The sequence below is a fragment of the Macrotis lagotis genome, chromosome X, assembly GCF_037893015.1.
Source record: "Macrotis lagotis isolate mMagLag1 chromosome X, bilby.v1.9.chrom.fasta, whole genome shotgun sequence".
Classification (NCBI taxonomy): domain Eukaryota; kingdom Metazoa; phylum Chordata; class Mammalia; order Peramelemorphia; family Peramelidae; genus Macrotis; species Macrotis lagotis.
In genome coordinates this window covers 37,948,326-37,973,848 of record NC_133666.1, presented here as the reverse complement: position 1 = coordinate 37,973,848, position 25,523 = coordinate 37,948,326, and the positions used below count along the sequence as shown (strand labels likewise).

The window sequence follows — 25,523 nt, the reverse complement described above, 5'->3', positions numbered from 1 at the left end:
TCAAATTCCACAAAAAGAAGTGATTCTGTTTTGTAACTAGGAATTCAGAGCATGCTTTAACTCATTAAGGGATGGATGTTTGAGTCTTTTTTTTTTTATTCAAAGGAAAAAGAGAAAGTTGTATTGGAGAAAGGTTCAGCTCTAGAGTCAGAAAGACCTGGGTTCAAGTTTTGCCTCTGAAATATGCTAGATATATGGCCCCAAACAAAGCATTTGTATTTTACATGTTTTGCACAAAATTCAAAGAAAGCAAATCGCTGATCTGCATTGGTGAAGAAAGTTTCTATATTAAGAATTTCCACAAAAATGAAATAACAGGTCTGGACAATCCCCCCAAATCATTTTTGAAAATGAAATCATATTAGATGTATAAAAGAATATTTTTATGATATTGATACTGCCATCACTATGTTTCTATATAATTCAAAGTTCAAATCAGTATTTTGCTGTTTCCTTAAATAAGTCTACTTGCTATTCCTAGTATATAACATTCTACTGCCTCCTCCATGTCTTTCCATAGGCAGTGACCCATGCCTAAAGTTCTCCTCTCATTTGTGAGAACCCCCTAGCTTACTTCAAGAATATCAAGGGAATTAATGAAAAAATGCAAGGGAAGTATAGCTATACCAAATCTAAAATTATATTATAAAGCATCAGTCACCAAAACTGTTTGGTGTTGGCTAAGAAATAGACTAGTGGATCAATGGAATAGACTAGGTGCATATGACTATATGCATATATGACTATAGCAATCTACTCTTTGATAAACTCACAGATTCCAGTTTCTGGGATAAAAAAAGTCACTCTTCAATAAACATTGAGAAAATTGGAAGATAATATGGCAAAAACTAGGCATAGACCATTATCTCACACCCCATACCAAGATAAAGTTGAAATGGGTACAGGATTTAGAAATAAAAAGGAATATTTTAAGACAATGAGGAGAACAAGGAATAGTTTATCTGCCAGATCTATGGAAAGGGGAGTGGTTTATAACCAAAAAAGAGATAGAGAACATTATAACAAACAAGCTGGATAATTTTGACATTAAATTAAAAAAGTATTGCACAAACAAAAACATTGCAACCAAGATTAAAAGGAATGTAGTAAGTTGGGAAACAATTTTTACAGTTAGTTTTTCTGATATAGGACTCATTTCTAAAATATATAGTGAACTGAGTCAAATCGATTTTTAAAAAGTCATTCCTCAATTGATAAATGTCAAAGGATATGGAAGGCAATTTTCAGATGATGAAATCAAAGCTATGTGTAGTCAAATGAAAAACCATTATTGATTAGAGAAATGCAAATTAAAGCATCTCTGAGGTACCCCCTCATACCTCTCAATATTGGAGGGGATATGGGAAATGTGGGGCATGAATGCATTGTTAGTGGAATGGTGAATTGATCCAACCTTTCTGGAGAGCAATTTGGAATTATGTCCAAAAGGCAATAAAAATGTGCATACCCTTTGATCCAGCAATACCACTACTGGGTCTGTATATTGAAGAGATAATGAAGAAGGGTAAAAATCCCACTTGTACAAAAAATATTCATAGCAGTTCTTTTTATGGTGACAAAGAATTGGAAATTGAGGGGATGTCTAGCAATTGGGGAATGGCTGAACAAATTGTGGTATATATAGATGGAACACTACTGTTCTATTAGAAATCATGAGGGGCAGGACTTCAGAAAAGCCTGGAAAGACTTGTATGGATTGATGCTGAGTGAAGTGAGCAGAACCAGAAGAACATTGTACACTTTAACAGCAACATGGGTGATGATCAGCCATGATGGACTTGTTCATTTTAGCAGTACAATAATCAAAGACAATTCTAAAAGACTTGTGATAGAAAATACAATCCATGTCCTGAGAAGGAACTAAGGAGTTTAAACGCAGATCAAAGCTTACTATCTTCAATTTTTAAAAGTTGTCTTGTGTATTATATCATTATTTTCTCTCTAATATTTTCTTCCTTCTATTTGGATATGATTCTTCTCTCATACCATGATTAATATAGATCTATGTTTAGCATGGTTATAAATGTAGAGCCTATATCAGATTGCTTTCTACAAGAAGCAGGGAGAAAGAAAAATTTAAAACACAAAAGCTCGCAAAAAAAAGATAGGTTAAAAAATACTGTTGTATGTAGTTGTAAAAACAAATAAATAAAATATTTTTAAAAGACTCAGCTTAATTGTCCCTGCCCTCAAGATGCCTTTCCTAAGTCTGGCAAATCACAGGGTTTCTCATTTCCTGGTTAGTGGACAACTTGAGAGCACATGGTTTCTTTTTTGTCTTTGTATCCCAACCAGCTAGAACATAAAAAAAAAATGCTTTCTGATTGATTTCAAAAAGAAAAACGAAAGAAGAAAATGACTTTCCTAAAGAGTTACCATGATGGTGGATTACAGGTAGAAATCTAGTTCAGCTATCTCATATTCCTCTCCAAACAACTTTAAAAATAACACTTGAAATCAATTTTTGGAACAGCAAAATCAACAAAAGGTCAGGATGAGACATTTTTCTGGCCTAAGATTAACCACCTAATATCCTTCAGCTGAAATAAAAAGACAGGGGAAACAATCATGATCTCGACACAGCAAAAGCAAAATAAGACTTAATTAAAATAATCAAAGAAACTAATTTTTGTTTAAAGGTACCCCGGATAATGAAGTGCTGTCAAAAAAATTGTAATACAAGTTTCTCTTATAACAGACTCATTTCTTAAACATATACTGATTATAGAACTGTGTCAAATTTATAAAACTACGAACCATTCCCCCATTGATAAATGGCCAAAGTATATGAACAGGGAATTCAGAAAAATAAATAAATATTTACACATAATCATATGAAAAAATTTTCTAAATCTCTATTCAAAAGAGAAATGCAAATTAAAACAACTTTGAGATATCAGGATGAGAAAAAATAGGTACAGTAAAAGTAGTGAATTGATCCATCCATTCTGGGGGACAATTTGGAACTAAATATAAAGGGTTATAAAATTGAGCACGCCCTTTGACCCAGCAATATACTATTGTTTCCGAAAGATATTTCCAAAAATGAAAAGGACTTATAGCTTCAAAAATATTTATAGTAACTATTTTTTTGTGGTGACAAAGACTTGGAAATTGAGGAGATGCTCATCAACTGGGAAATGTTGAATAAGTGGTGATATATGATTGTGATGGAGTACTATTATAAGAAATGACAAGGGGGAAGAGTGATTTCAGAAAACAATAAAATGAAACATGGGGAAAACTATATGAACTGGTGCAAAATGCAATGAGAAGAACCAAAATTCACTTTGAAAAGTAACAGCAATGTTGTAATGATGACGAACTGTGAAAGATTTGGCTACTCTGATTAACCCAATGATCCAAGACAATTCCAGTGAACTCATGATGAAAAAATGCTATTCACTTCTAGAGACAACTGATGAAATCTGAATGTAAACTGAAATATAATTTCTCACTTGCTTATTTTTTCAAATCTAGCTAATATAGATATGTATTTTGCAAGAATTGATATATTGTCTGCCTTCTCAGTGGGTGTATGTGTGTGTGTGAAAGGGGATAGGAGAAAAGGAGAGAATTTAGAATACAAAATTTAAAAAGAAAATAGCGTTAAAATAAATGATAATTCAAAAGTTTTTGGACTATTGGCAAAGCTTTGAACTGGTTCAACCATTCTGGCAAATAATTTGAAACTGTGCCCCAGATGCTGAGATGATTGTTTTTGTTTTATAATGGTTTTTATCATTTATACCATAGGTCATTAGAGGACTGGAATCTAGGGAATTGTTTATCAAATGTATAATGGCTAAACAAATTATGAAATGTAAATGAAATAGAATATCATTCTTCTGTAAACAATGACAAAAAAAGTAGAGCAAAACCGGCAAAGACTTTGAAATGCTGAGAGGGTGAAATGAACAGACCTAGGGAAAAAATTTATATAACAACAACATTGCAGAGCTCAAACAATTTTGAAAGACTTAAAACTATTGTGAGTTCAGTGACCAATTGTGGTTCTAGAGCACTGATGATGAAACATTTTATTCACTACCTGGCAGAGTAGTAATGGATACAGGACGTATAATGGGGCATATATTTTTTATTGTGGCCAAGGTGGGAATTTGTTTTGCTTTACTATGCATATGTTACAAAGAGTTTTGGGTTTTTTTCTAATGGGGGGGGGAAGAAAATAAATGCTTATTCAATGAAAAAATTAAATATAAGCTTAAAAACATAAAAGCTTATGAAGTAGTGCCCCTCAATGAGCAGTAGAGAGACTGTAGCTACTGGTCAGCCCATGTCCTTACCTTGACTTGTTTTATTCTACTCATTCTGAAGCCATGATGAAAACATCACCTGTGTCCCCCAGATCTTTCCATTTATTGCTCAGTATTTTTTAATACCAGAGAAAGCTTTCCATTCTAGAATGAAATGACACAGAGAAGTAATGAGCACATTATCATTACAGGTCTTTGAGAAGAAATTTCAGTCAGTCATTTTTCAGTCATGTCCAACACTTTGTAACTCCATTTGAAGTTTTCTTGATAAAGATATTAGAGTATTTAGCCATTTCCTTCTCCAGCTCATTTTAAAGATGAGAAAGCAGAGGCAAACAAGGTGAAGTGACTTGCCCAGGGTCACACAGCCAGTAAGTATCTGAGGTCACATTTGAACTCAGATCCTCCTGACTCCAGACCTAGCACTCCATTAGTATTCTCCAATAGTATCCTTTACTCTTACATACATGTTCCCAAAGAAATGTAAATATCACATTTGCACATAAGATATATTTGAGCAGTCTCTCTTCCACTCTAGTAATGTGTCCCAAGATAGAGATAGAAGCTCTTCTCCCTTGTGTTTCCTAGTCTCCACTGACCCAGCCTGTGGCAGACTGCCAAGCACAGAGGCCATGCTCTATAACTCCGTACAAGGTCCTCCTGCTACTCATCCCTATACTTAAGTACTCAGCTGTCTTCCTTCTTCCTGTGCTGTCCATTAACTGTTGAGATGAAGCAGATTTCTCTTGCATTTCTGCTGAGTGACTGTGTGATCACCAGCATGGAAGAGACAGAGAAAAATTAAGCCAGAACTTGTGGGAAGTTGCCAAATTGTGTGGGCTTTTAACAGAAGAATCTCATTGATAGTATTTCAGATGGTATATTTCCTCTGGTGCCATCAGATGTTCTATATAAATGGAGAGTGGAGTTCCAAAATGACCACATACATTAGTTGCATATCTGCTAGAGACAATGTCCCCAGGGACAGGCCAACCAACAGCAAGGGAGACAGCAGGGAATCAATGGCAGGGAGACGGAGAAAAAAATCAGAACAGAGGGAGAGTAAATAGCAATTCAAAACTAGATTGAGTTGGTACCAGAGTATCTTTGAACATGTCAAAATGAGATGAATGGGAATGACAGAAATGGAAAGAAAAGTAGCAAATGGATGTAAAATTAGAAGGTAAGATTATCTTCTATTCACACTATAAATATCTTATGTGTACATAGCTGGTTGTCTTGAAGACAGGGACTGTGTGTATCATTACTGCTTCCCATGGTGCCAGCAACTTAGTTAAGCTCTTAATAAATGCTCCTTGAATAACTGACTTAATACTAGAGAGAATGACAGGGAGCTGGTCCTTAAATCCAATCCTTTCTCCCCAAATTTTCAGCCTTTATGGGGTTATTTGTATTTCTAAGCTCCTGGCCCACCACAATGATTTCCTAGTGAGGTCAAGGGACAGATCCCCTTTGTCCACCCTCCTGAACTAATTATACCTACCAAGTGTCCCTGTTCCTTCGAGATCCCCAAGAGGGAGTTCAGTGGGATGCCACTTATGAAAGTTAATACCAACTCTGGATTGGATACATCATGTACTGGTTTCCCACATTCTTTCCTTTGCTTTATACCACTGCCACACCACTATATCCTAGAAGCTGACTCATTAACTGCCATGAGTAAATGTTATCCTAAATGGTATCTTCTTCCTGTGAAGAGGGAGGAGTTTAGAGAAAGATGAACCCTTTCTTAAATAAAAGAACAAAAAAATCCCTTCCTAAAAAATACTAAAAATGTAAAGTAGAAAATTAATGGGAAGCCCAAAGTGAAAGGATCCAGGCCCAACTACTCCTGTGACATGAAAGAGCCTGCTGGCCTGTCCAACAGTTTCTTGAAATGGCTGCTAGCACAGAGTGTACATACAGGAAGAGAGCTAAGTCTGGTCCCCTGTATTCAAAAACTCCCTGGCAGTATGGTAGTTGTAAATCTATGTGAATGCCATGGTAGCTGCTCACAAGAGACTCTGTCAGTTAGGTGGGCATCCTCAAACTTCCTCAGTAGTTTTGGACTATAGGAATTGAAGTGTGAGTGTAAAATATTTAAAAAATGGAGGGGGTCAGCTAGGTGGCACAGTGAATAGAACACCAGCCCTGGAGTCAGGAAGACCTGAGTTCAAAACCAGTCTCAGACACTTAATAATTGGCTAGCTGTGTGACCTTGGGCAAGTCACTTAACCCCATTGCCCCTTAAATAAATTTTAAAAATAAACAAACAAAAATAGAGGAATAAAAAAAAAGAGTTCCCTTGAACAGATGAGTTCCAAGTAGTCCCAGTCATAATAACAAAACTTCATAAATAACCCAAATACACTAGTGGTAAGGGTTTCACACTAGAGATACTGTTCTAGGATTCGGGACATGTACTCCATCTGCCCCTTGGACTGGAGAGAATATATTATGGAAAGGGGAATCTTTGCCTGAAAGTCAATCCAAAAGTCTGAGATAAATTAAGAACATGAAGAAAAAGTGAAGTAAGAAGGGAGACAAAGGAAAATTGGGGAATCCAAATTATTCCTTCTGGAAGAACCAGAAGGACTCAACCATTGTCAGAGGTCTACTTCAGGCAGAGAGTGATCCATCTGAGTTCAACTGAGTCAATAACCACCAAAATAGCCTCCTGACACTTTTTACTACCACTCCTGGTCAGGTTCAAGGTGAGAGGAGTTGCAACAAGTCTCCAGGTAAACCTAACTTTCCACCTTTGAAGTCCACCTGAGCCACTTAACTCTCACCTATGGCTACAGTAAACCATATTGGAAGATGGGTTAAACCAGCTTGAAGGGTAACTGAGTGAGTCTCAAACTCATCCATGAATGGGGTGGGGGGAAGGTACGTCTACACCAAGCATGTGAGCCTGTTAATGATAGAATGGGCAATTGAGAACAATTCATTCCAATGGTCATGAAGGCAACTAAAGCAGATACTATGGAGCATATAGAGCTTGGTTAGACATAAACATCATCCATTGCATTTTGAGCCATCGTCAGTTGCCTTGACTCTCTCTTGTCACTGGACTGTGTTGACTTTGAAATGAGAGTGAGACTGATGACGGCATGCAGTTCTGCCTCACTTAAATCCAATTTATGCAAGAATCAAAAGCCATCACCCATACCATTTTACCATTCCTATCTCAGTCATGTAGCAACAAACAAATCAAGAATCAACAAGTGCTGATATATGGGAACTATAGTCACAGTCCTGCCCACAGGTGGCCCAGGTCATGGATTCATTTCCTCACTGGAAGCAGCAGTCAGATTTGGCAGTCTCCTGGGTGCCTTAGTAGTCTTCTAAGGCTCACGCTGCTCACCACGTATTGTGAGGAAGAATCTAGAAAAGATGCCCTGAAAATTGTCGGCTTGCCGAACCCTGGCCTGATTACCATGGCAGGCAGGGATCCCACTCTGTGGTCATAACACAAAATAATCTACCACAATTTCTTCAAATAAGATTCCACTCACCATCGGTGCAAGGAATATCCTCCCACTCCTATTCAACACAAGATCAAATAGACTTGAAACTCAGCAGATATCATATCCAAATAGCGATCTTGAGGGAAACAAGGCTGGGAAATGAAGGCCAGCTTACTGAAGTCAGAGCTGGATATACTTTTTTTCTGGAGTGACTGCAGTGAATGGGAGTGGCATGAAGCTGGGCTAGGTTTTGTAATCAAAACTAGTCTAATCTACAAGCTTGAAAAAAAGATGAACAACCAGTTCATGACTATGTGATTGCCACTTACAGGAAAACACTATGCCACCATCATCAGTGCCTATGCCCTCCAGATGAACCCTGATGAAGTCAAAGAAATATTTTATTAAGATCTGGAAATCCCTACCATCAATGTACCAAAATAGGACAAATTTATAATTCTGGGTGATTTTAATGTTAGAGTAGGCCCAGACTACCAGACATGACAGGGAGTCCTTGCGATGAATGGAGTTAGAGCAAAAGTCACTTATTACTGAAGACTCATGCATCTCATGACCTTCTCATCACAAGCACTGTTTTCTGTTTATCTAGACACAATAAAATTCCCACAGCAAATATTGGCATCTTACAGACTATGTGATTGCAACGAGAAGAAAAAGAGAGGATATGAGACTAACAAGGGTAATGTGTGGTGTCGAGTGCTGGACTGATCACAGACTCATCTTCTCCAAGCTAAATATTCACATTCAATCAAAATGGTGGCCCCAAGACAAAATGAGTACCAAAAGAATTAATGTCAAGAGATTAGAGTGCTTCTTGGAGAGGGAAGGTGGCTATTAACTTGGAAGGAAAGTTGAGCCAGCACACAATTGGCAACAGTGGAGCAGAAAAAAAGAGCTATCAGAGATATGCTGTACAGCAGCACTGCATTTGCTCATCTGAGTAAGAACACTTACAAACATCAAGGCTGGTTTGATAAAATAATGGGAAAATACAGAAGCTGCTAAATGAAAAACAAAAAATCCACAGGATTTGCCAGCAGGATAGTTCATCCATTTCTAAGGTGGCATTTAATTCCATCAAAAGTAAAGTGCAAGTGATGTTGAAAGAGATGCAGAATACTTCGCTCAGTAAGAAGACATGGAATGCAGTTTTATGTGGATAGTAACAATTCAAAGGATTTTATGACACCCTGAAGGTTATTTAAGGGCCAAAGACATGTTGTGCATATCAATTACTCAGTGCAGATGGAGGGACACTGATTAGTGACAAGGACATGATCCTAGTCTCCATGTCCATTGTCCATCTCTATGAAGGTAAAGAGAATACATTTTCCTGCAACAATCACAGGGGGTGTTTTTCTTTTAGTCATTGCTGGTAAGATTCTTGCTAAAGTCCTCAACAGGCCGATCCTTTAGAGGAAAGATGGTCACCTCCCCAAGAGCCAATGTAGCTTTAGAAAGGGGTGAGGAGAGTTGATATGGTGTTTGCTGCCTGACAATTCCAAGAGACATGTCTGTGAAACCTGGACAATCTACCGGCACCCTGCCAAGAAACTAAATCACTTACATTTAAATTGTCTTAGGAACATTCTGATGATCACGTGGCAGGAGAAGGTACTAGAAACTGAAGTCCTTTTGTCCAGTTATAGTACCAAGCATTCCAACATTACTACAATAAAATGAGCATGATGTTCAAATGCTAAAAGTATCCTTGCCAAAAAAGACTTTGATGGAGAACTCAGGGCAAATGCTTATGGTAAGGGGTATCAGAAGAAATGCAGGGACACTGTGAAAATTTCATTTAAGAACTGTGAGATTGATTGTTCTGCATGGGAGATATTGACACAGGACCACCCAACATGGTGTGCCCTCATCAGAGAAGGTGCTATGCTCTATCAGGAAGGCACAATTGAAACAGTTCAAACAGTACAAGTTTAGAGTATCCACCTCAAGTGTTCCCATGAACCATTTGTGTCCAAACTGTGGTAGAGCATTCCTAACACATATTGGTCTAATCAACCACAGTATGACACACTGTTACTTAGTTCTAACATATGATGTTGATTTGATCTTCTTGGATAAGGAAAGATAAGAACACACTAGACCCTTAGTCTGTATATGCAATTCATATGACCAGAGATAGTGGCTAATGATAAGCCACCCTTATGGCCATTAGAAGTCCCCAGTAAATTACCAAAGGAAAAAAATCCATGATACAGATGGATTTACATGAGAATTCTCTGACTACTCAAGGATAAATAATAGTTATGTTGCATAAATGATTTCCCAAAATGGGAAAGTAAAAACTACCAATTTCCTTTCCTTCATTTTTGAAAATCATGACATCAGGGAGGCAATGTCATGACAAGCACATGAATTGGATGTGAGTGAGTGGGGCTGTGCTAAGCCACCAGCCTCACCTTCTCCTCCAGAACTATCTGGGTCCAGTGGCCAGATACGATTCAGGAGAACTGGAGATGGCCATGGATGCGAGGCAATAAGGGTTAAGTGACTTGCACAAGGTCACACAGTTAAGTATGAGTCAAATGACTGAGGCAGGATTTGAACTCTCATCCTCCTGACTCCAAGGTCAGTGCTGTATCCACTGTATCCTAGCTTCCCCTCTAGTTCAAATACCTAAACCCAGGAAAGATAAAGCAAAGAAAGGTAAAAATAGACCAATATTCATGAATATCAATTCAAAAAATTTAAAAAGACATCATGGGCAACACTACATAAAGTTTCCAACAGACACTTGTAGCCTACCCCACATATTCTATGGCAATTTTAATTTTTATCCCCACAACTCACCCCCAGGTATAATTTCCCTATTTTTGTCACGGGTACCACCATTCTTCTAGTCACCCTCATGTACAATCTCAGAATCATACTTTACTCTTCCCTATGTCTCACTCTTATATCTAAAAATCAATTGCCAAGGCTTTTTAAGTCTTCATCCAAGTCTAAGGCATCCACTTAGGCAGTTAGGCAGTAATACTGAACTGTCTAGAGTGCTAGGCCTGAAGTCAAAAAGTCTCATCTTCCCAAATTCAAATCTGGATACATACTCATTGACTGTGTGACTCTAAGCCAGTCACTTCACCTTGTTTGCCTCAGTTTCCTCATCTACAAGGAAAAGGAAATGGTGAACCACTCCAGTATCTTTGCCTAGAAAACCACAAATAGGTCACAAAAAGTCTGAAAATAATGAACAGAGATACAATTAGATTGCTCAGTTGATGGAGTCAGCATGACCTGAGTTCTAAATAGTCCTGCTACAGGTACCTAACTAACCCTGTGACTCTGTGCAAGTCACTTAACCTCTTTAACAATTTCCTCAACTGTAAAATTGGGATAAAACAGAACTTAGCTCACTGGGTAATTATGAAGATCAAATGAATTCACTTATGTAAATGGTTTTGCAAGCCTTCAAGCTTTTTATAAATATTGGCAATTATTAGCTCTATGGACCACAACTTTTCTCACCTGGACTACTAGAAGAGTCTTCTAAATGGTCTCTGTACATCCATTCTCTCTCTGTTCCAGCTCATCATCTATACTGCTGCCATTTTGATATGTCTAAAGCATAGTCCTGATCTTGTGGCAAACCTATTCAGAAACTTCCAGTGGCTCTCTGTCACCTCAAGAACCAAATACTTTCAATACTCTACTGGCATTTAAATCACTTTAAAATTGTCCTTCATCTCTGTCTAGGTCTTTTTATCCACTGTTCCCAATGGATTTTCTATTCTAACCAAGGTGACCTTGGAAACCAGTAGTTCTTTGTGTTCAGTCCCCGAGCTTATGCCTCTTCCTCCCCACAACTCTATCCCATTCATACTTGTGCACTAAAATAATTGACTTTCCAACAGTCAGTGACATGATGAAGGTCTTGAAAGTGACACCATCTAGAATAAAGGAACATTATTACCAGAACTGATTTAGCGGTGACCTGTCTTCATTGTTCATTATAGAGCCACAGACTTTGAGCCAGAAGTGACCTTAGAAACCATCTAGTCTAAATCCGATTTTTTCTGCTATAAAGAGGAAACAAAGGCCCAGAAATACTTCATAACTTGTACAATATCACTCAAGTAGCCATTATGAGATATGACTTGAATTCAGGTCCATCAGCTTCAGAGTCAGTGCTTTTTTTCCTTGACACTGAGTCCCTAGAGGTACGTTTCGCTAAATGAATTCTAAGGTTCTACATACGGCAGAATTATGATGTAAAGAGAAAAAGCATTAATAAAGCATATGGGGGAACAAGGCAGTCAGTATGACTTTTTCAATAGCAGTTCATGCCAAATTAACCTCATTCCCTTTTTTGACATCTTTGTTAAAGCTGTTTAACTCAGTGAATAGAAAGCCTGCCTTAGAATTAAGAAATGGGTTTAAGTCCTGCGTCTAACTAAACTCTAAGTCCTGCTCACTACCAGTACTAGTGTCTCAGGTAACTCTAAGACTAGAAAGGTGCCAATATACATTAGTGGAGGAAATGGCCTTAATGGCAGTTCTTCAAGTCACAGGTGAAATCACAGGTACTAATTTTTAAGAAAGACACTAGTAAGGTTATGAGTATAATCTCCAGGAGCATTAGTTTGTTTTGATTTTCTATTGCATGGTATTAGTGATAACCTAAAACTGGCCCTCTGGCAATGGTGGCCACAAAGCTGATCAGCTGTGAGTATCGACAGTTCAGCTCAGTGCTAAACCATCAGCACTGCAGGAAAAAGAAACCCAAATTGTTCCTAATTATTATTCCATGTACCCATCTTAGTATACAAAGAAGACATAACATGGCTTAGGGAAGCAGCTATAAAAGTTAAGGAAGGGAACAAATAAGTAACCAGGATTTAAGAAATTTTCTATGGATGATTGTTTTGCAAATGAAAGCAATTGAAAGACAGAAATCTACATCTGACAACTTACAATGTAACTCAGGATAGTATAATGTGGCTGAGAAAAAGAAAGAATTCACTTCCGGATGCTTTAATAACTATTTCCAGATACTACTGATGGAAAGAAATGCTGTACATCACATTTGGAGAGACATGGAGGAAATAATGTGACTTGGTCTGCCACGTCTACCTCATGGGATCAAGGGCATTCTACCAACTGGAATGGACCTTTTAAAGGGAAAAAATACTAGGAATGATAGATTTTTAACATGTAGTCCAGAATCCACAAAATGTACAGTTGAAGTGGGCAAAATTTATTAGTTGTGAAGTTCCCTTTGAAGGTGATTCTAAAGCCTCCCTGAAATACAAATGATAGAGCACATCCTTAATAGGTGATAGCCTGGGGGAAGAGTATTGTCATTGAAATCATAGGAATTAGGTATGAATCCTGGCACGGGTAGTTACAGAACTATAGCTATTACCTATGTGATCTTGGGGAAGTCACTTTTGATCTATGGGTCTCACTTTCTTCATCTCAAAAACAAGAATGTTGGACCAAATGAGGGACCCTTTTGACTCTAAATCTAGATCTGAATCCCTTTCCCTGACTCTTAAGACAAGACTTTTTTTTTCCATTATATCTTACTGTAGAATAAGAATATCCCCATAAAAAAGATTTTCTTTTTGAAAGGACTAGTAACCTGGTATTTGTGAACCTGTATTTCAAGGTAATTGATTTTCTGTGTAATCCTATATATTTTATGAATTTAAACATATTATTCTCAGAAGGGGTCCATAGTTTTCACCAAGCAAGCTGTCAAAGGAGTCCATGACATAAAAAGGATTAGAGTCTAAATTCTAGGGTAAGTTAATTTATGAATGGTGCTCACAAAGAGACAGTCTTTAGTGGCTAGAGGGCTAGCCTTACAATGGTCCTAATAGGTCATCAAGTCATAATCCCTCAAGTTAAGAAAGGAATTAGACACCAATTCTTGGACTATCCCATTAAGAGATCTATTACTCATTTCCTGTTCTAATGATGGGAATGGATCTACAAGCAGGCAACTGCTCCTCCCAACATTCCCACTTGGGATACCATTTCCCATCAAGAGCTGTTTTCTGGTCTGGAAGTATTCAGGTTTGTTTTACTTCTCTCCTTACTTGCTGATGATTTTTTCAAAAGCAGACAAAACCAAAAACATAATAATTAACTCCATGTGCTATACTTTTCAAAGAAACTTCTTGTAATTAGTACGTTAATTCCCCATGAATATGCCTAAAGTGACATTCCAAACTAGAGTTTTACCATATGCTGCTAAGGAAGAAAATAACTTACAAATTGCTTAAGAGTCTTTAGGGAAAGAAAAGAAAAGATGATTTAAAACAGCATGGTGTCTTCAGAAATTTCTGCTCAGCCCCTGTTGGAGTTGATATCACTTAGAACCCAGTCTCTTTTTTCTAAAGGAGATTTATTTATTTATTTATTTATTTATTTATTTTGAATTTTACAATTTTCCCCCTAATCTCGCTTCCCTCCCCCACCCCCACAGAAGGCAGTCTGTTAGTTTATATTGTTTCCACAGTATACATTGATCTAAGTTGAATATGATGAGAAAGAAATCATATTCTTAAGGAAAAAAATAAAGTATAAGAGATATCAAAATCACATAATAAGATAGCGAGTTTTTTTTAATTAAATGTAATAGTCTTTGGTCTTTGTTCAAACTCCATAATTCTTTCTCTGGATACAGATGGTATTCTCCATCGCAGATACCCCAAAATTGTGCCTGACTGTTACACTGATGGAATAAGCAAGTCCATTAATGTTGATCATCACCCCCATATTGCTTTTAGGGTATACAATGTTCTTCTAGTTCTGCTCATCTCACTCAGCGTCAGTAGAACCCAGTCTCTTAAGGCATTAGAATGTGAAAAGTCATATTCCCTGCCTCCAAAAGATGAATTTTTAAATGAGTGATCATGGTTCCAGATTGATGTACTTCTAAGTCAGCCAGGGACTTTCTAGAGGAGGAAGAATATTTGTATAGTTTATAATTTTCAGGTCCCAGAACCTCAGAGTAGGAAGGGATATCAGAGGCTGTTCAATTCAACCATGAAAGAGACTGCTACCTCTGCCTCTATTCCTACCATCCCCTCCCTAGACAACATCCCCAACAAATGGTCATCTACCCCTTCTTTGAAGATCTCCAGAGAAGGGTAACACAGTAACTTAAATCATAATTGGTTAGAAGTCAATACCAGAATCTCAAAAACTTCTGCTATTGTTATTAGTTCTGCCTTCTAGGGCTCAGCAGAACAAATATAATCTTTCTTCCATATGATAACATTTCAGACTGAAGAGAACTGTCTCATTCCTTTCTGTCTTCTGACTTCCAGGTCCTATCACCATGCTTTGTTCAGGGAAGGCACTGCAGAAATGTTTGTTGAATTGAATGATGTCTTCTCCAAATGAAGGGTCCCCAATTCTTCCAGTCCTATCAAATACCTGTAGTTCAGTATAGGGAAACCCATCATGTTTTTGTGGGAGCAAAGTGACAGAGAGTATTAGGGTACTGGATGTCAAAGAGATGAAGGAAAAAAGTATGAATATTATTCCCCCATCCCCATTTTATAGATGAGTAAACAAAGGTTCAAAAATTTGAAGTGCAAACAAGATGCAAATTTAAGTCCAGTATAACCACTAGTTCCCATGACAATGATGAAAGGCTGTCAGGGGAGGGAAATACTCTAGGTTTTTTTTTTATACAATTCTGCTTGAAATTGAAATCTTATAAGGAAATACAGGATAGATGACTCATGAGAGCCAAGATGGCGGATTAGGGTACCATGCAGTGGTAGCAGCAACAGTAGCAGCAGTTTAGGAGCTTAGCCCAGAGATGTTGAGGGGGTCAAAAAACTGGTCAAAAAGAGATTACAAGGAATTCTTTGCAGGCAATGGGTATAGATGACTAGCAACTTTATTGCCCAAATGTAGTTTTGAATCACAGTTCCAGGTGTAGAGGAACACAGGTGGATGGTGAAAAGGGAGAGGGTACCAAGGTCAGAGTTCCAAAACAAAAAACAGCACTAATGCTTGGGTATTCATTGGATCAGGGGCCTTTCCTGTGCAAAAGACCAGAGCACGGATTATAAGATCAATGAACACATCTCTCCCTACATCATACTGCCTTGGAAGCCTTTTACCACCCCTCTCCTCTAGAACTAGCTCTGAAGACAATAGTCCAAAATAGTCTGAAGCTTAGGACAGTGCCTCCCCTACTCAAAGTGTGCAGAGCCCAACTTTAACATAAAGTTCAATGTCGATAAATATCCTGGAAAAAACAAGTAACAACAACACAGAATTTACCATAAAAACACTACAATAGCAGGGAAGATCAAAACATAAACTCAAAATAACATAATAATTTGAAAATAGCTACCAAAAAGCCTCAAAGGAAATTGGAAATTGGATACAAACCCAGCAAGAAGTCCTGGAATATTTAAAGAAAAAGATAATAGTGGTAGAGGAAAAAATTGGAAAAAGAAATGAGAATGAGGCTACTGAATAAGAACATTGATTTAGAGCTAGAATGGAACCTTATCAGTCAGCTAATTGAACAAACTTCTTTTACAGAGAAGGAAACAGAGGCCCAAAGAGGGGAAATGACTGATTCAGGCTCACACAGGTAGCAATTGATAGAATCAGCAGACTCAAAATCAGGTCATGTGACTCCAAATTAACATTCTTTTCACATTGGCTATCACTTACTTTTGCTTTTCTGTGGATTTCTTTAGACTCTAACAATACAATAAATTATGACAGCCAAGTAAACAGGTCCTGGAGTCATTAGCCTCAGACACTTGACACTTAGTAAATGTATGACTCTGAAAAAGTCGCAAACGCAACAGCTTCACCAAAATGCAAAAAAAAAAAAAAAACCAAAATAATACAATAAGTCTATGGTAAATGACTACTATATTTAAGGTACTTCTCTAGGTGCTGGGGACACAAAAAATAGAATAAGATACAGTTCCTACTATTTAAAGAATTTACATTTGCCAGGGATAGGGAATAAGGAAAAGATAACCCAAACATAGATAAGTAAAAATGTTGCTGCTGTTGAGTTGTTTCACTTGTTTCTGATTTTCCATGACCTTATTTGGCATTTTCTTGGCAAAGACACTTATGTGATTTGCTATTTCCTTCTCCCAATTATAAGAAGAAACTGAGGCAAATGGGGTGAAGCAACTTGCCCAGGATCACACTGCTAGTAAGTGTCTACACCTAGATTTGAATTCAAAAGGATGAGTCTCCCTGGCTCCAGGATCAATGTGCTATTCACTGTACCATATAGCTGCCCTAATCTTTCCCTATATACAAGCTTATTCCATGATGCCAACAAACATCTCACTGTTGATAATATTTTTAAAAGCTTTCACTCTATCCTATCATCCCTTTAAACTATCATCCTGTATTTCACTATTTCTTGACAGATAAATTTCTTGAAAAGCCTGTCTAGGTTTGTTGCCTTCACTTCCTCTTCTGTTACTTCCTTCTCAGCCCCTTCCTTACAATCTAATTTCCAATGTTAATAGTCTTCTGACACTGTTCTTTCCAAATTTATCACTGATTCCTTAATTGCCAAATATAATGACTTTTTCTTCATGTTAGCCCTCATTCTTCTTGCTGTCTATGAGTAAGCTGACATTACCATACCCATCTCCTAAATACTCTTTTACCTCTGAGTTTTCACAATACTGCTTGTTTTCCTTCTATCTGGTCGTTCAGTCTCATTTGCTAGACCGTCATCCTAGTGTGGCCCCAAGGAACCTATCTGGGCTCTTCCTCTCATTGAGCTCTTTCTTTGTGACTTCATCAGCTTCCATGTATTTAATTTATCATCTCTATGCAGATGCCTCCCAAACCTACCTATCCAGTCCTCAAATCTCTCCTGAGCTCTGGACACACATCTCCAACAGTTCAGTGAATATTTCAAACAACATCTGACAGTCAAGTAACTGCCTACTGAATATTTCAAACTGGATACCCCATAGACTTTGGAAATTCACTGTATCTTAAACAGCTATCCTCCCCTCTCAAACTTCTTCCTACCTTCCCTCTTCCCATTCAAGATGTCACCATCCTTGTAGTCATTTAGATTTGCAGTTTTGGAGTTATCTTTGACTTGTCATTCATTTGCCAAGTCTAGTCCATTATAACCCCCAACATTTCTTACATTCATCTAATGCTCTCCACTTACTCAGTCAATAAACATTTATTAACTGCCTAGTGTATGCCAAACAAACTGCCTATTGTTCGCGAGGTGATAGGGGTTGAAAGACAGACTGATCTTGAATAGTCCACAATCTAATGGGGCAGACCACATGTAAGAAACTAGGCATATGCGAGGTAAGGTATATGCAGGATAATCCTATTTCAGTCCCTCATTTCCTTTTGCCTTATAATGTGTTTCCCTGAATTCAATCTCTCTCTTCTCCAGTCAAACTATCTTCTACTCAAGTGTCAAAATTAAAGTTTTCCTAAAGTATATAAAGATCATGTTATTCCTTCACAAAGTTTTTATATTCCTCTGTTATATAATTCTTTAAAAAAATTTAATTTCACTCTACACCATGAGATGCTTATAGAAAAATAGTTTTGCTGCCAAAGACCCTTTGGGATACTGCTTTAGGATGCAAACCATTTTTTCTCTTCCTAACCTGGCCTTGGGATCCCTGAGGAAAACCCTTCAGATAAAAATCAGACTCTCCTAGAAATGTTCCTGGGGTGGGGTGGAATATATCTTGTGTTTTTGATGTTTCCCTACAAGGGAATATACACTGTACTATTTTAGCACGGCATGTAAGTATACAAGAAGATTGTCCCCTGTACTAATCTTTTAGCATGCTATTAAGTATGCAAAAAAAAAAAAAACTTACCCCTTCCAAACTCTTAAGTTACATTCAATAGGTCATTTTAAAATAAGCAGCTTATTCCGATTTCAGGAGTCATGCCAACCACCAACAGACTGGTATTGGGTGGGAGACAGAAGAATTGAGTCTCAATTTAACTGATGTCATTGTAGAAAGTATGCCATAATTCCATACTTGTTCAGTCTTGGAACACATTGACACCAGTTGAGAGGGGAAAAGAGGGGGAAAGGGACTAATATTCAGGAGATCATTACATTGTGATAAACATTTCCAAATTCTCTTCAGTTCCATTCATTCATTTCCTCCAGTCATATGCCTGCACATTTTGTTTTTCTCTCATGCTGATGGGAGTCAAGCATCGTGGCCTTCGTTAACTGTTCATGTCATCACCTTGTAGGGATTCTATATTCTGAACCAAAGACAATTTTAGATGATGAATTTGAAAGGAGGAGAAATCCAGAACTAATTTGTAGAGAAAAATCATTTACAAATTTATAGTCTAGGAAGAAATTACAGGGTGATTTTTTTCCAAGTTAAAGTCTTGAATACCATAATTTTCTTCAAATTAAATTTTAAAGACAGATTATAGACTCTGACAAATGAAAATTCACAAAGCAAAACAACATAGAAAACAACTTTTTTTTTTAAAAGAAAAGCTTCTACAATCTAGAAAAACAGTCATTTTCATAGCTCTTAGATAAGGAGGAGTGAAGGTAGGGAAGAGTGCCATCTTTTAAGCCACTGAGAGTTTACCTTTGGTAATGAAAATATGAATTCAGAATCATTTTGAATATGGACAAGAGAATATGTGTGTGTGTGAATAGTATATATGTATAATGAAGATCACAACCCAGCCAGACATTTTTAAAAATTGCCTGAGATTTAGTGCCTTCCCAAGGGCATATAGCTAACAAAAGTCAAAGGTGAGATTCAAGCTCATATAGTTCCAATTCACTTTTTTCTCCTTTTACTTTATTATTTATAAGAATAAAATTCATCCATGCATTCACACATGTATGATTGTATGTGTATGTGTTGCAAATTGACAGCACATTAGTCTTGAAGTCAGACTTGAAGGTTCCTATCTAGCCCATGATACTTTCTAGCTTTGTGAATCTGAACTGGTCACTTAATTTCTGTGAGTGTCAGACAACATTCTAGGGATTATTTACTAAGTCAGGGACAATTTGGAATCTTGGTTGGTGAAGGGCTTTCCCAAACTAGGAATTCTATAGAATTTCAAAATAGCAAATGATCTGAACATGTGTATAAATATATGAATGTTTGCTATATGTAATATGCATACACTGTCATCTTTATATAGGTATATATTGAAATAGTTCACCCATTTTCTATCAAGGACAATGATTCAGCTCTGGTAGCCCTCACATGATTCTTAAAAGGGATTTTGCATGCATTATTTCATATCTCATTATCAGCTGAAGCAAAAGTTGAGTTACGGAAATGTTTTGAGCATGGCTTGTTCTCCAATGGAAAATATCGTTATTATTTTATGATTGTACCAAGTAATTTCAACCAAGAAAACGCCAAAGTTGAGTAAATTATGGCTGCTGAGGCTCTCCTAAATGACAGCTTAATGCCAATGGGGAAAAAGATGTAATCAAAGGACATTGAACTGGTGAGTATGAGGCAGGCCCCTCTCTCATTGCCAAAGGGCAGTGCTGAGATTATTCAGGCCAGCCAGCTGTAAGTGTGAGTCACTGCACATTCTTGGGGCTTCTGTCACCAGCTAAGGACCAAGCGATATGAAATAGGATAAACTTATTCAAAGATGTTCAAGGAATAGCCACCATCTGACAGCAACCTAGGTACTATTTCTATATATGAAATGCCCTGGGGATGGTACTCATAAAGCTAATAAAGAATTTTTTCTCTTTGGTCATTTTCTACACCCTTTAATTTCCCATTTTCTTTGACTGCATGACTCAAAAGAGTGATAGGCTTGAAGTCAGGAAGACTTAAGTTCAAATTCGACCCAGCATACTTGATAGCTACGTGACCTTGGGAAAGTCACTAAACCTCTGTTTGTCTCAGTCTCTCCAAATATAAAATGTGGATAATGATAATAACGCATATCCCCCAGGGTTATTGTGAGGATCAAATGAGATATTTGTAAAAGTTACAAAATGTGATTTCCAGCCAAGATGGTAGAGAGAAGACAGGTACTGTGCTAAGGTCTCCTGATCTTCCTTCATGTATAATATGAAACAAACCTCTTAACCGAAATCTGATTGATAAAAGCCAGAAAAGGAAGCTAGAAGGAGAACAACTAGCTCAAGGTTTGTCTTTGGGGACCATTGGGTGAGCCAGGAGCAGAGAGGAGAGAGCCAGCCTGGAAGGGTGAGAGCCGAACTGGACTAGCATCAACCGGAGGCATTGACCATGGAACTGATGGTCTGGAGCACTGTGGAAGGGCTAAAGGGTGACTTCCAGAGGAGATCCATATGCTGGGCACCTCTGACTCAGACTCCATACTTTCACTTCAATAACAGCCCAACCTACCCCACCCCCCAGGCTCAGGCCTGGACAGCAGAGCTCCCTCAGTTGTGAATAGCTGCCTGTGGAGAGAGCAATTACCTTGCCCACAGTGCATAGCCCACATTGTTCAAAGATGAAAGTATCCAGGAGCACCACCCATACCCTTCAGGCCAAGGGAGAGGGCCCCAAATCAAGGTCAAAGACACTCCAGATAAAGCAACCATCATCCCCTACTGACCAGCCTACATGGAGTTATTAAGTCAAGTGAGCAAAGCCTCTAGTACCCCGTACTGGATGGCTCACTTGGAGTTAGTAAACTCAGTGAGCAAAGCCTCTAGGGATCCTAACACTAAACTTCTGTGAACCAGCCCCACCCTCAACACAAGATTTCAGGAAAATGAAGAAAGCCCAGCATAAAGGGGGGGGGTCCATTGAAAAATTCCTAGAAGGTAAAGACCCTAACTCAGAGAGATCTACAACCTCTGAGGAAAATATGATTTAGTCTCCAGCCCATAAAGACTTCCTTGAAGAAATCAGGAAGGAGTTTAAAAATCAATTGGAAAATTTGGGAGAGAAAATTAACACCTTGCAACAAGAAAACAATCCTTGGAAAATAAAATTGGACAAATACAAAAAGAAAATAATTCTCTCAAAACCTCAATTGGTCAAATGGAAAACTCAAAAATAAAATTGACCAGTTGGAAAAGGAGTTGCAAAAGGTAAATGAAGAAAATTCTTCTACAAAAAAAAAGAATGCAGTCTGTGGAAACTAATGACTACATGAGACAACAAGAATCTGTTAAACAACATGAAAAAGTAAAAAAAACATAGAAGAAAAAGTAAAACTACTGATCTAGAGAATAGAAGTAGAAGGGACAACTTAAGAATCATTGGAATCCCTGAAAATATAGAAGAGGAAAAAAAGTCTGGATATAATATTACAGGATTTATTGATGGAAAATTGCCCTGACATCATGGAAACAGAGGGCAAAACAGTTATTGAAAGAATACATCAATGCCCTCTGGAAAGGGAACCCAATCAACCTTGATGGACTCACTCATTCCATCAGTGTAACAATCAGGGACAATTTGTCACTGTCTGCAATGGAGAATACCATCTATATCCACAGAAAGAACTGTGGAGTTTGAACAAAGACCAAGGACTATTACCTTTAATTTAGAAAAAAAAACTGATATCTTGTTGTTTGATCTTGCCATCTCTTGTACTTTGTGTTTCTTCCTTAAGGATATGATTTATCTCTCATCACATTCAATTTGGATCAATGTATACCATGGAAACAATGTAAAGCCTTACAAATTTCCTTCTGTGGGTGGTGGGTGGGAGGGAAGTAAGAGTGGTGGAAAAATTGCAAAACTCAAAATAAATAAAATCTTTAAAAAAAAAGAAAGGGATTCCAAAATGAAAATATCAAGGAATATTGTGACCAAATTCCAGAACTATCAGATAAAAAAGAAAATCCTGCAAGCAGCCAGAAAGAAAACAATTTAGAGACCAAGGATCCACAGGAAAGATTACACAGGACCTGGTGGCATCAACATTAAGGGATTGAAGGGTGTGGAATGTGAAATTCTGAATAGCAAGGGAGCTTGGAATGCAGCCACGAATTCACTATCTGGCAAAACTGAATCTTCTCTTCTAGGGGGAAAGATGGACATTTAATGAAATAGGAGACTTCCAACTTTTCCTGATGAAAAGGCCAGAACTTAATAGAAAATTTGGACTTCAATCAGGAGACTTAAAGAGGCATGTGAAAAGGTAAGAAAAGAGGTTAAAGAAAAAAACCTACTATCCAATAAGACAAAACTAGCTATATCCATACCTGGGAGAAAGACTTTAATAATTCTCAAGAGTTGTAACTCCATTAGAGAGAATATACTTATCCAGAAGTGATGGGCACTCATGACGTTTCTGGGACTCAGATAGAATGATATAAAAATAATACCTCCTTAAAATGGGGGACAGTAAAGAGATGGGAGGATGGAAGAGATTGAATGGTGTAAATATCATTACATTAAGAGATACAAAGGACCTATTGCTAAAAGAAGGGAAGAAGGGAGGAGGTGAGAAAATTATAGACCTATCTCTCTGATGAATATAGATGCAAAAATCTTAAATAACATATTAGCAAAACTTTTTTTAAAAACGATTACAAAACACTTCTCACACAAATAAAATCAGATTTAAATAACTGGGCAAACATCAACTGCTCATGGATATGCTGAGCTAATATAATAAAAATGACAATTATACCAAAACTAAACTACTTATTTAGTACCCTACTAAATTCCAAAAAAACATTACTTTAATGAGTTAGAAAAATTGTAAGTAAATTCATATAGAGAAATAAATAGTCAAGAATTCCAGAAATTCAATGAAAAAAATGCAAAAGAAGGGGGTTTAGCTCTACCTGATCTAAAATTATATTATAAAGCATCAGTCATCAAAACTCTCTGGTATTGGCTAGGAAATAGAGTGCTGGTTCAGTGGAATAGACTAGGTGCAATTGCAGGAAATGATTATAGTAATCTACTGTTTGATAAACCCAAAAAGTCTAGCTATTGGCATAAAAACTCTTTCTCTGATAAAAACTGTTGGGAAAATTGGAATTTAGTATGGCAGAAATTTGGATTAGACCAACACCTCACACCCTATACCAAGATAAAATCAAAATGAATACAGGATTTAGAGATAACAACAATATTATAAACAAACTAGGAGATCAAGGAATACTTTACCTGTCAGATCAATGGAAAGGGAAACAATTTATGACCAAGGAAGAGATGGAGAACATCATTAAAAAACAAACTACATGATTTCAATTGCATCAAATCAAAACGCTTTTGCACAGACAAAGCCACTGTAACCAAGAACAAAAGAAATGTAGTAAATTGGAAAACAATTTTACAACTAGTATTTCTGAAAAAGGACTCATTTCTAAAATATACAAAGAACTGAATCAAATTAAAAAAAAAAACAAGCCATTCCCCAATTGATAAATTGTCAAAAGGTACGCAAAGGAAACTTACAGATGAGGAAATCAAAGCAATCCATAGTCACATGAAAAAATTGCTCTAAATCACCACTTATTAGAGAAATGCAAATTAAAGCATCTCTGAGGTACCACCTCACACCTCTCAGACTCTCTCATCGAATTCAGATTAGATCAATGTATACCATGGAATCAATGTAAAGACTGACAAATTGCCTTCTGTGGGGAGGGGGGGGAAGGAAGCTAGATTAGGGGGAAAACTGCAAAATTCAAAGTAAATCAATTAATTTTTTAAGGAGGTAAAAAAATGTTTAGTACAATGTCCAGAAAATACTATATGGGTGATAACAAGATCAATCACATGGCCATCTCTGTGTGATCCCTGACATACTTTCCTTTCTCTAAAATATTATTACCCAATGATATTTTTATGGATCTGTGATTTCTTACTCTAGTATAATTTCATACTCAGTTTCTCTACTGATACAGATGACGTTCCCTGCATGTGTGGTCCTTGACCATATCTTGACATAAAGCCCTGCTTACAATGTTCTCATGTAACAGGAGAGAGGTCCTCTTTGAGGACTGAGGCTGAGGCTGTCTCTTATTCTCATAGCAATCAGATGGTTCAATAAGGAGAACAATGGGCCCAGAGTCAGGAACACCTGAGTTCAAATCATGCCTCAGATACTGAGCTGTGAGAGATTGGGTAAGTCGATTTAACCTGTTTGTCTCAGTTTCCTCAACTGTGAAATGGGGATAATAGGGTTATTATGAGTATCAAATGAGATAATATTTGTAAAAAATTACTGACCTATCTCTTTCATTTCCTCTGTAATATTTTCTACATTATTTCTTTCATCTAAAATCACAGAATCTGAGAGTTAGAGAACAGTCCTCAGAAGTAGATTAATTCACCTGATGTTCCTAAGGACCCCTAACTTGGAAGATCCATTGAAAAATACTCAGGCAATGTGTATGTGAAGACATCCAAGGAGATGAAGCCGACCATCCTAGTCAACCTCACACACCAATACATACGGCTTGGACTATTGACTTACATGTTACTTGGAGAACCTGGCTTGAAATATTAGAACATTTCCTGAATAAGGGAATAAAATAAGGGAAAAAGAGAATGACAATGGAAGCAAGAGGATGGGTGTCATTGATAACACTACCCAAATGAGCCTACTGGCCAAAATTGAAGCCTCAGTTTAAGGCCCTTAATAAGAAAAACTCTGTCCCTGAAAAAGTGCTAGCCATTGTGATCCCCTGGAAGGAGTGTTAGATTTAGAATACTAAGGCTTTAGTACAGCAGGTTTAAGGTGGTTTTACTGTTGCTTCAGAAAAATATAATAGGTGCTCATGAGCCATAAAATCCAATTAAAA

The 25,523-nt window shown here is 37.3% G+C and overlaps 1 long non-coding RNA gene across 4 annotated transcripts in view; it reads right to left on the bottom strand.

Moving 5' to 3' along the window:
- Positions 1-25,523, bottom strand: part of LOC141500108 (uncharacterized) — a 112,252-nt gene that overhangs the window by 83,974 nt on the left and 2,755 nt on the right. For all 4 annotated transcript variants that reach the window (XR_012471840.1, XR_012471838.1, XR_012471839.1 and 1 more), the window contains exon 2: positions 4,329-4,442. This is a non-coding gene — a long non-coding RNA (uncharacterized LOC141500108). The remainder of the gene's footprint in view (positions 1-4,328; positions 4,443-25,523) is intronic.